Source organism: Phyllobates terribilis, unplaced genomic scaffold, assembly GCF_046119375.1.
Source record: "Phyllobates terribilis strain yellow unplaced genomic scaffold, ASM4611937v1 Scaffold_4__5_contigs__length_816908805, whole genome shotgun sequence".
In the NCBI taxonomy this organism is placed as follows: domain Eukaryota; kingdom Metazoa; phylum Chordata; class Amphibia; order Anura; family Dendrobatidae; genus Phyllobates; species Phyllobates terribilis.
The window spans coordinates 317,345,822-317,355,803 of record NW_027362764.1 but is presented as its reverse complement, the minus strand read 5'-3'; the positions used below and the strand labels follow the sequence as shown (position 1 = coordinate 317,355,803).

Below are 9,982 nucleotides of genomic sequence, written 5' to 3'. Positions count from 1 at the left end.
ATGCGGGTGGTTTTGAAACACAGGAAGGCAAGAGACCTGATCCCTGTGTCTGGGACACCATTAGCCCTGGAAGGCATGAGGCCTGGAGACCACATCTGGTGAGCCTTAAACCACAGCTTTGGCAGAACAGAGCTGATAGAAGCAGCTAGACCCGGCAAAGGTAAAAGACGGTGCTTGATATGGACATTAGTGTTGTCACCTTGCTGAAGACGGTATCTGAAGCTAAGTGGGCACAGCTGCCACTGAAAGGCTCTAGGATATTACGCTTGTAACATCCGTGATGGCTATGAATGGAGCAATATCGCCAGACGGAATAGAGAAGGGGTTAGATGACCGGCTGCAAACACTTTTCAACAAAATAGAGTATCCGGAAGAAATGCAGGAGCTGATAAAGATGGCTGTGAAGGGAGCAGCAAATGAGACTGAAGCTATTGAGCGATTAAAGTGCCTGTTAAAATCGCAGCAGCAGGTATTTGAGAAACGACAACAGGACATGGTACAGGAACGGCAGGAGCTGTTGGCACCTTACAGAATGGTGGCAGCGGACCATTCCTTGAATTCTCCTGTGGCGCCGGTACTATCCCAGAGTGCCCAGGGAGGTAGTAAGATATGTTGTGAACTGGGTCCTAAGACTATTGCGGGATTTTTTTTAAAGTGCCCCCTACAAGTGTGGTTGTCCAAAAGGGGCAGAGTCTCAAAAGGGGGTGGAGCATGCAAAACCAGAATTGGTGACTGGTCGTGCGTTGGTATCGCCTAAAAATGACAATTCGACCATTGATATCTGGGTAGCTCCAGTAGAAGGGGTTGAAATCAAAGTGGGAGGTGACTTGTTGGTCCTCAACACCATGGGGAGTGACACAGACCCCACAGCTGACGGTGACACTATGAAAGTAGAAAGAAAGCTCAGTCAGGAGGAGTTAAACAAGGTGAGAAAGTCCCACTCTCGTCGTCGAAGGCGCAAGGGCCACAAAAAAGTTGCTCCTGTTGCAATGCTGTGTGCCTTTATTCCCAGTGTGGATCCGCCTTTAGAAGCAGAGGAGATCAGGATGGAAGAGGAGGTGGCCAATCATGACCAAGAGCTGGAGCGTGTCAGGCAGCAGTATCAGAGTGACGTGCAGCAACTGAGGAAAAACATGAAGAACGTGTGCCAGGACCAGCTGAGCCTGGAGTCTGAACAGCAGAAAATAAACCAGGTTATGAGGAACTTGCAGCGAGAACTGGAGGAAAGCAGCGAGGAAATCAACCAATGGAAGGAAATGTTCCAGAAAAATAAAGAGGACCTCCGCAAAACCAAGGAGGAGGTTTTGCAGTTGAAGCTTGAGAAAGAGGAGTCTGAAGATGAGCTGAATGAGATGAAAAATCGTTTCTCCTTGGTGCAGTCAGAGCTGAACCAAATGAAGAAAGGGTCTGTGGATGCGGAGGAAGCAGAGGTCACAAAAAAGGAAGTGCAGAGATTTCAGGAGCAGGTGAAGCAGCTGATGCAGTAGAAACAAAGGCTGGATGAGGGTCTTCACCAGAGGGATAGGGAGCTATCTGCCTTAAAAGGTGCGCTAAAGGATGAAGTTTCTGGACGTGATCAAGACCTAGAACAACTGCGCAAACAGTTCAACAGGGAGCTGTGTGAATCCAAGAAGGAGTATGATGAACACATGAGGGAGCTGCAGCAATTCCAGGACCAAGTAAAGCCTCTAATGCAGGAGAAGGAGCATCTGGAGGACTCTCTGTACCAGCGAGACATGGAGCTATCTGCCCTGAAAAGGGCATTAAAAGATGAAGTGTCTGGTCACGACCATAAGGCAGAAAAGATGCGTGAAAAATTCAATAGGGAACTGCAACAAACTAAGAGAGATTATGAGGATCTGATCAAGGTTAAGAAAAAACTAGAGGATGATAAGGCTGATGCAGAACACATGCGCCAAGTGATTGAGACCACTCTGCAGGACACCCGTGATGAGAATGATGATCTCCGCAGAAAGATCCTAGGACTGGAAGCTCAGGTGAAGGAGCTGAAGACGTTCTGTGATGATCTCCAGAGGGCAGAGACGTGCCTTAAGGATAGAATCGACAGGATGGAAGCTGAGCGGAAAAAGATGGAGGAGTCTATCGAAGAAGCCACAGACCAGGGTCAGGAGTTTGCCACTGGAGAAGGGAGGTATGAAGCAAATACCTCCTCGAATAATGCGAGCTTGGATGATTTGGTGGATTTAAGAGCCGAGATCAAGGAGCTCAAGGAGACGCTACAATCCCATTTGAAGCAAGAGAAGCTTGAGAGACTGGCTGTGGAGAGCCGAGTGGGCGCATTGGAGACAGAGAGGGCTGAGAGAATTCTGCTGATAAAGGAGCAGTTGAAGCTGGAAAAGCTTCAGAGATGGGCTGCTGAGAGGTGAGTAGCTGAGCTAGAGAAAGAAGTTTTCGAGCTCAAAGGTCGCCTGAAAAAGTACCAATCAGTGAACGAGGCCGCCTTGGAGAAGGAAAAGGGCAAACAAGATTCACTTAATCCTTTATACCATGAGAAGGTGGACCTGAGGAGAGCTGAGGAAGTGTTAAAAGAAGATCAGTATGGGATGGAAGTTGTCAAGAGGAGAATTCTTGAGTTCATAGCTCTGAGTCAGCTCAGGGGAAGCATACAGGGTGAAGAATCTGAAAGTCAGTTGTCCCTGAAAACTGAGCCAGATGATCGTTTGGAGACCACTGGTCAGACAGAAACTTCTCGGTACCAGTGCCTCATGGATGTACCCGAAGATTTGAGAAAGAATGCACCAGAGAGTCAGTGTGTAGCACCCCGAGGACTCGGCTGCTACAGGGGTATTGCACCTCGATCCAGAGGTGTGGTATTCCACTCCCGGGTAAGGATGGAGTGTGGAACATAGCTCAGTTAGCTGCATGCACTACACTCACCCCATTTCCGGGGGACAGACCAACGGTACTCCCACCAGATAGATGTGCAGGTACGACAGCTTCTGTCCCTGGCTGGAGTGGGGAGGGGGGAGGAACATCCCAGTGGTGTAGGAGCAGACAGGGGAGGGACTCTGGGCATAGGCAGGAGCCCATTGGGTGCTGGTCACCTGGGCTCGGGTGTCAGAAGGAGGTATATAAGGTGGGCACCATGATAGAACAGTGTGCAGTCTGGAGGAGAAGAGGAGAGGAGCTCAGCCAGAGAGGGCTGACAGGGAGCTGTGGCTCAGTCTGGGCCCAGCTCCAGAGCCAGGCCTGGAGAGGAGGCCTGAGGCGGAGAGAGAAGGAACAGAAAGAAGCAGGAACACCAGGAAAGGCCCAAAGACGCAAGAAGAGAGGGAACCCTGAGATCCCACGAGTTAACGGGTGAAGGGTTGGCAGAACAGGGTACCGGATCCCAAACGGTGGAGGCCAATTATCCTCAGCCAGGAACCGGAGGTCGTGGTCAAGCCTTGGCGCGACCCCTCACCATATCCACCAGGAAGGCATACCACGTATAGGGTCAGGGGAGCCGGGAAAGGTTTCGCCACCAAAAGGCCCGAGGGAGCCGGACAAAGGTGGGTCCCTGGTGGGGACGGCCAGTAGGAAGGAAGAGAGGGGAGCCCTGGACCACGCTCCGGAATTGCCTGGGAGTTAGCCGAGTCCCTCACCTGGTGGGCGCAGCACGGCTCGGGTGGTCCTTACTGCGCACAAGTGCCCTGATAAAGAACCGTGAGTAAAGCTGTGAAAACTGCAACCGCACGTCTCAGTGATTCCTTGTCACACCACCACTATCATCATCATTTCTCCCTGCCTCACCAGCTGCCCTGAGGCTATACCCCTCCCGTTGGGGGTTATACCATCCACGCTGCACCACCGTACCACTGGCCTCAGCGGTCTGCCCTGCAGCGGCGGCTTCATAGCCGCAATCCACGGGTGGCGTAGTCGAACAATATAACATCTTATGCCAAGCACCGCCACTTAGTTTGACACCCTGGGCACGGACCGGGTCACCGCCATGAGGACTACTACCCCTATCAGATCCGGCTCCGGGTATTCCCCGCATGCGCAACGCTTCACAACATGGCCCAGGGGGCGCGTCAACTTTGGCGTAGTCGGCAGGATCTCGTGCCCGCAACCACCGGGTACTGCGTGCCTGAAGAAAAGTTAACATGTACCTCAAAAAGAAGTCTCCCACCAATTCCGGAGGATTCCCGCCATCGGACGCCGTCCGGAGTCGTTTCCCGCCGTTTGCCCGCCATTTGCAGCTTTTACCCGCCATCAGCGGAGTTTCCCGCCATCAGGAGACGATTCCCGCCATCTGAGACGGTTTCCCGCCCTGGCAGAGCGGACGCCATTATGGGCGTGCCAGAGGGTGGCAAGAGACCACCTCCCATCGTGGGCATGGCCCCAGAGTGGCGCCAAAGGAAGAGACTGCCCCCACCAGCCGAGACTACAATAATGGAGATGTCCATCAGAGTGGGGGGTCTGCCCCTGAAACTGACTGTCACTAAGATGCCCCGGGACCACTCCCAATTGGGGCGGATAGGGAACAAAGCTGAGAAGATGGGTGCGGCCTGGAGGAGTCTGGACAGATCGCACCCGGGGATGGAGGAAGAGTCGAGCAGCACAGACCCCGTGGTTCGGAGCCTGTTGCAGGCCGCCACCCCAGAAGGCCTGGTGGAGATCCTGGCACAACTCCCCAGAGATCGGAAGCGTGCACAGACCACGCTGGAGGCCTTGGCCCGGAAGATGGCCCGAGTGCAGCAGGAAGCACTGGCCGAATGGAGAAGGGAGATGGCCCAGCAGGCTGGAACCCGCCAGCAGAGGACGCCACCCGCAACGTGGGGCATGTCTGCCCCTGAGGATGGTGCAGGAGGGACAAAGGCCGGAGACGACGCCGCGGAGGGAGCCGCAGGGATGGAAGCAGGTAATGGGGACGTCATCACCCCGTGCCCAGTAGCCGTAAGCCTGCCCCAGCTCCCCGTCGCAGAGCCCGAAGCCATACTCACCGCGCCCGTTGCCGCACCGCCGCTGATCCCAACTAGGCCTCAAGCGGCAGGAGCCGCGGTCGCGCCCTCTGTTACGCCACGCCCCTCGACCCTGAGCGCGGCAAAACAGGAAGTGCCACCGGCCTGGTCGCAAGGCCAAGTACCCCCGGGCGCCGCGGTCTCCACAGCGCCCTCTACCTCCACTGTACCACCGGCCTGGTCGCAAGGCCTGGTGCATCCGGGCGCCGCTGCCCCCACAGCGCCCTCCTCCCCAAAGGTGCCATACCTGGACCCAAAGAGGATGCCTCCGGCCTGGACGCAAGGCCGGGTACCTCCGGGCACCGCTGCCCCCACAGCGCCCTCGACCTCCACAGTGCTGCCCCTCGGCGAAGATCTCTTCGCGCAGCATACTAGCCCGGACGGGCTGCCCTTCGTGTGGCCACCGGAGTACATCAACCCCCGACTCCGGAGGGAACGGCCCCTGTGTGAGCCTCTGATCCCGGCACCGGCGCCCGCCAAAATTGTCCCGCTCCCGTTGGAGGACGCCCAATTCGCATGAGATCTGACCGGTGAGGACCTCATGGGGTTCACCAAGGAGACCCGGGCGGCCGCAGCCCGGCGTGAGGAGTGCTGCCGTCAACAGCTAGAGGTCTTTGGGAGAGAACGGCGAGAGAGGCGAATCCGCGAGGAACAGCTGCAGGCCCAAAGCGCGGAGCAGAAACGCCGGGCCCAACGAAACCCCCGCACGGCCCACGGCCCCCGCACCACCGGGACCGTAATAAAGTTTCAACTGGAGAACGGCTGGGGCTTTATCCGGGATCACCGAACTCCCGGCGACGTCTTTGTCACCCGCAGGGATGTCGAGAGCCACCTGCCGGAGGGACACCACGGACGCGACCTCTACCCGGGTGATGTGGTCGCCTTCACCCGGCATCAGTGTGCTAAAGGACCGTACGCCCTTCACGTACACCGGCTGACTGAGGAGGAGATGCAGTATGAGGAAGACCAAGAGGACCCGGACGGGTCTGAAGACTACCCTCAGGAAGGAGCAGGAGGACATTGTTACTAATGAACGGTAACTGAAACTGTATATAGTTACCCGTAAGGGTACCTGTCATGCTGCTAATTGGAGTGTGGTCCCCGTTGGGACTAGTGTGGAGTTATATAAAGGGACTGTTACCTGTGTGCCCTAATCCCTAATCAGGCTGAGGACTGTGAGCAGCCACTCCCTTATCCCCACTGGCCGAGGACTGAGAGCGGTCAACACCCTGTAAATAGTTGCGCTTCTTAAAGTGCCCCCTACTGGTTTTATAAGGAACTGTTTTTCTACTACGGAATTGGTGACTGTTGCACTTTACCTGGTCACAAGTTGCACCGTGGCCAGAAATCAAGAATATGTTCTGAAAACGTTGTATGTGAAAATGTCTTATAATAGAAAGTTTATTATGCTGCTAAAACAGTAATGCCAAAATCTTGCATAATGTTTTATAAAAGAGTTCCGGTGGCATTAGCCAGATATATTATAATGTCATAGGAAAATGTTTTATACCTGTAACGTTTAAAAAAAAAAAAAAAAAAAAAAAAAAGTACCTCCCATAAAGGGATGAGTTCGTAGTTAATATCTTATATATGAGTGCACTTTAAAAATTTGTATGTTTTATATTGTTTTGCTCTATTCCAGCCCGAGGACGTGCTGTGATTTACCAGGGGGGAATGTAGCACCCCGAGGACTCGGCTGCTACAGGGCTATTGCACCTCGATCCAGAGGTGTGGTATTCCACTCCCAGGTAAGGATGGAGTGTCTAACATAGCTCAGTTAGCTGCATGCACTACACTCACCCCATTTCCGGGGGACAGACCAACGGTACTCCCACCAGATAGATGTGCAGGTTACGACAGCTTCTGTCCCTGGCTGGAGTGGGGAGGGGGGAGGAACATCCCAGTGGTGTAGGAGCAGACAGGGGAGGGACTCTGGGCATAGGCAGGAGCCCATTGGGTGCTGGTCACCTGGGCTCGGGTGTCAGAAGGAGGTATATAAGGTGGGCACCATGATAGAACAGTGTGCAGTCTGGAGGAGAAGAGGAGAGGAGCTCAGCCAGAGAGGGCTGACAGGGAGCTGTGGCTCAGTCTGGGCCCAGCTCCAGAGCCAGGCCTGGAGAGGAGGCCTGAGGAGGAGAGAGAAGGAACAGAAAGAAGCAGGAACACCAGGAAAGGCCCAGAGACGCAAGAAGAGAGGGAACCCTGAGATCCCACGAGTTAACGGGTGAAGGGTTGGCAGAACAGGGTACCGGATCCCAAACTGGTGGAGGCCAATTATCCTCAGCCAGGAACCGGAGGTCGTGGTCAAGCCTTGGCGCGACCCCTCACCATATCCACCAGGAAGGCATACCACGTATAGGGTCAGGGGAGCCGGGAAAGGTTTCGCCACCAAAAGGCCCGAGGGAGCCGGACAAAGGTGGGTCCCTGGTGGGGACGGCCAGTAGGAAGGAAGAGAGGGGAGCCCTGGACCACGCTCCAGAATTGCCTGGGAGTTAGCCGAGTCCCTCACCTGGTGGGCGCAGCACGGCTCGGGTGGTCCTTACTGCGCACAAGTGACCTGATAAAGAACCGTGAGTAAAGCTGTGAAAACTGCAACCGCACGTCTCAGTGATTCCTTGTCACACCACCACTACCATCATCATTCCTCCCTGCCTCACGAGCTGCCCTGAGGCTATACCCCTCCCGTTGGGGGTTATACCATCCACGCTGCACCACCGTACCACCGGCCTCAGCGGTCTGCCCTGCAGTGGCGGCTTCATAGCCGCAATCCACGGGTGGCGTAGTCGAACAATATAACATCTTATGCCAAGCACCGCCACTTAGTTTGACACCCTGGGCACGGACCGGGTCACCGCCACGAGGACTACTACCCCTATCAGATCCGGCTCCGGGTATTCCCCGCATGCGCAACGCTTCACAACATGGCCCAGGGGGCGCGTCAAGTGCATGAAGAGTTTAAGAAGGCCGTGGGAGCCTGTAAGGTGTACTTGACCTCAAAAGCTAAACAGCTGGTGGTCCTGTCCACAACCAAAGTCACAATGAAGAGGGTGGCTGTCCTAAGTGACATGCACTGGCGATGTGTTCGCACGAAGCGGATTGTCCGGTTGAAGACGGAACAAGCCATTAGACAACTGGAGCTTATGAGAAAAGCTCAAAGTCTGCGGGGAAGAAGTCATCTGGGTGCCTCATGCTCTGGTAAGAAAGCTCATTGGGAGAAATGGCCAAGCCATGCAAATGAAGGTAAAGAAGTCTGGTGTGATGAAAGTAAGCAGTCCACGTGATCATCAGGACTGGATACCGGATGAAGACAGCATGGTGTCATTCTCCGCTGTAGGAACGGAAGAAAATCTTGCATATGTACGAATGCTGATGGAGTACCGAGTGACCTACCTGCAAGAGGTAGAACAGTTGATTCTCACCAGACTGCGAATGGAAAGACAGCGTCGCATGAGCAGCAGAAGATGGCAGCCATCTATAAATTGTGAGACCAGACAGAGAAAGGGCCCTCCAAATAATAGAACGGTTACAGCAGAAGTTAGAGACCTTTCAAGATATCCTGAGGATAGTGGACGTGGGTTTAGAGGTAGTGAGTCCTCCAGTAACTCAGGTCTGAGAGGCCCATACAAGCGACCCAGGTTATGACTCGGAAATGTGACTTGATGAAGTTAGTGACAATGACAGATGGTAGGTCCCTAAGGAATGGGCTAAAGTTGATGACTAATTTTCCATGGGCTGAGCAGCGCAAACGTCAAGTACATGGACTTTGTGTGAACCGTGGGTTATAATGTGATTGTGTATATTATGTGTTCAATACCATGGGCTTGAACAAGAGGGGGAGGATATGTAATGCAGCGGCTTACTGCATTGCCAAAATGTCTGGGGGGGTGTGTTCTGGCTAACCACATACCTCCCCTTCAGGTGACTGATCACATGACTGTGACATCATCACAGGTCTTGTGCACACAGAGGAGGTGTATATCCGGGTGGTTTTGAAACACAGGAAGGCAAGAGACCTGATCCCTGTGTCTGGGACACCATTAGCTCTGGGAGGCACGAGGCCTGGAGACCACGTCTGGTGAGCCTTAAACCACAGCTTTGGCAGAACAGAGCTGATAGAAGCAGCTAGACCCGGCAAAGGTAAAAGACGGTGCTTGATATGGACATTAGTGTTGTCACCTTGCTGAAGACTGTATCTGAAGCTAAGTGGGCACAGCTACCACTGAAAGGCTCTAGGATATTACGTGTGTAACATTCCTGCGAGCCACTGAGATGGACTATGTTATAAGCAGTTTATGATGAGTAATAAACTGCTGGACTTTAGTTTACTGGAAAACATTGCTTGTGTGCTTTAATTGACCCGGTGAAGTGAGTGCCCCTCAACATGATCAATATCGCTACCTCACAGGGGGCAATCACTTTTTCACACAGGGCCCTGTAGGTTGCATTTCTTTTTCCCTTAATAATAAAGACCTTCATGTAAAAAATGCATTTTGTGCTTATTTATGTTGTCTTTGTCTAATATTTAAATTTGTTTTGTGATCTGAAACATTTAAGTGTTACAAACATGCAAATGATTAAGAAATCAGGAAAGGGCAAACACTTTTTCACACAACTGTATAATAAGGGAAGCACCCAATTCAATTATAATAAACACAAACCCCACAGACCTTGGTCGTAGGGGTAGAAAGCCAGTGCAATGACATGCATACATAAAAAAGCAAGAGTACCTCAAGGAAATGCACTGGGTAATGAATCTATTTTAACAAAGTTGCAGAATATATCATTTGGTAGCTCAGAACCACAAAATTTCATGAAATCATTTAAAAAAAATTGACGTGGGGCTTCGCACTATATTTGTGTCCAGCCAGGTACAGCAGGCAGGAACGGGCTGCCCCCTTCCCCCAGATGCCTATTTGTACCTGTCCGGACACAACAATATAGGGAAGCCCTTTTTTTAAAAAATTATTTCATGAATTTCATGAAATAATTAAAAAAAAAAAAATACGTGGGGCTTCGCC

General features: G+C 52.8%; 1 pseudogene; it reads left to right on the top strand.

Annotated features, from left to right (window-relative positions):
* Nucleotides 1–1,046: 1,046 nt before the first annotated feature.
* LOC141264654 (cingulin-like) overlaps nucleotides 1,047–9,982 on the top strand; it is a 28,705-nt pseudogene continuing 19,769 nt past the window's right edge.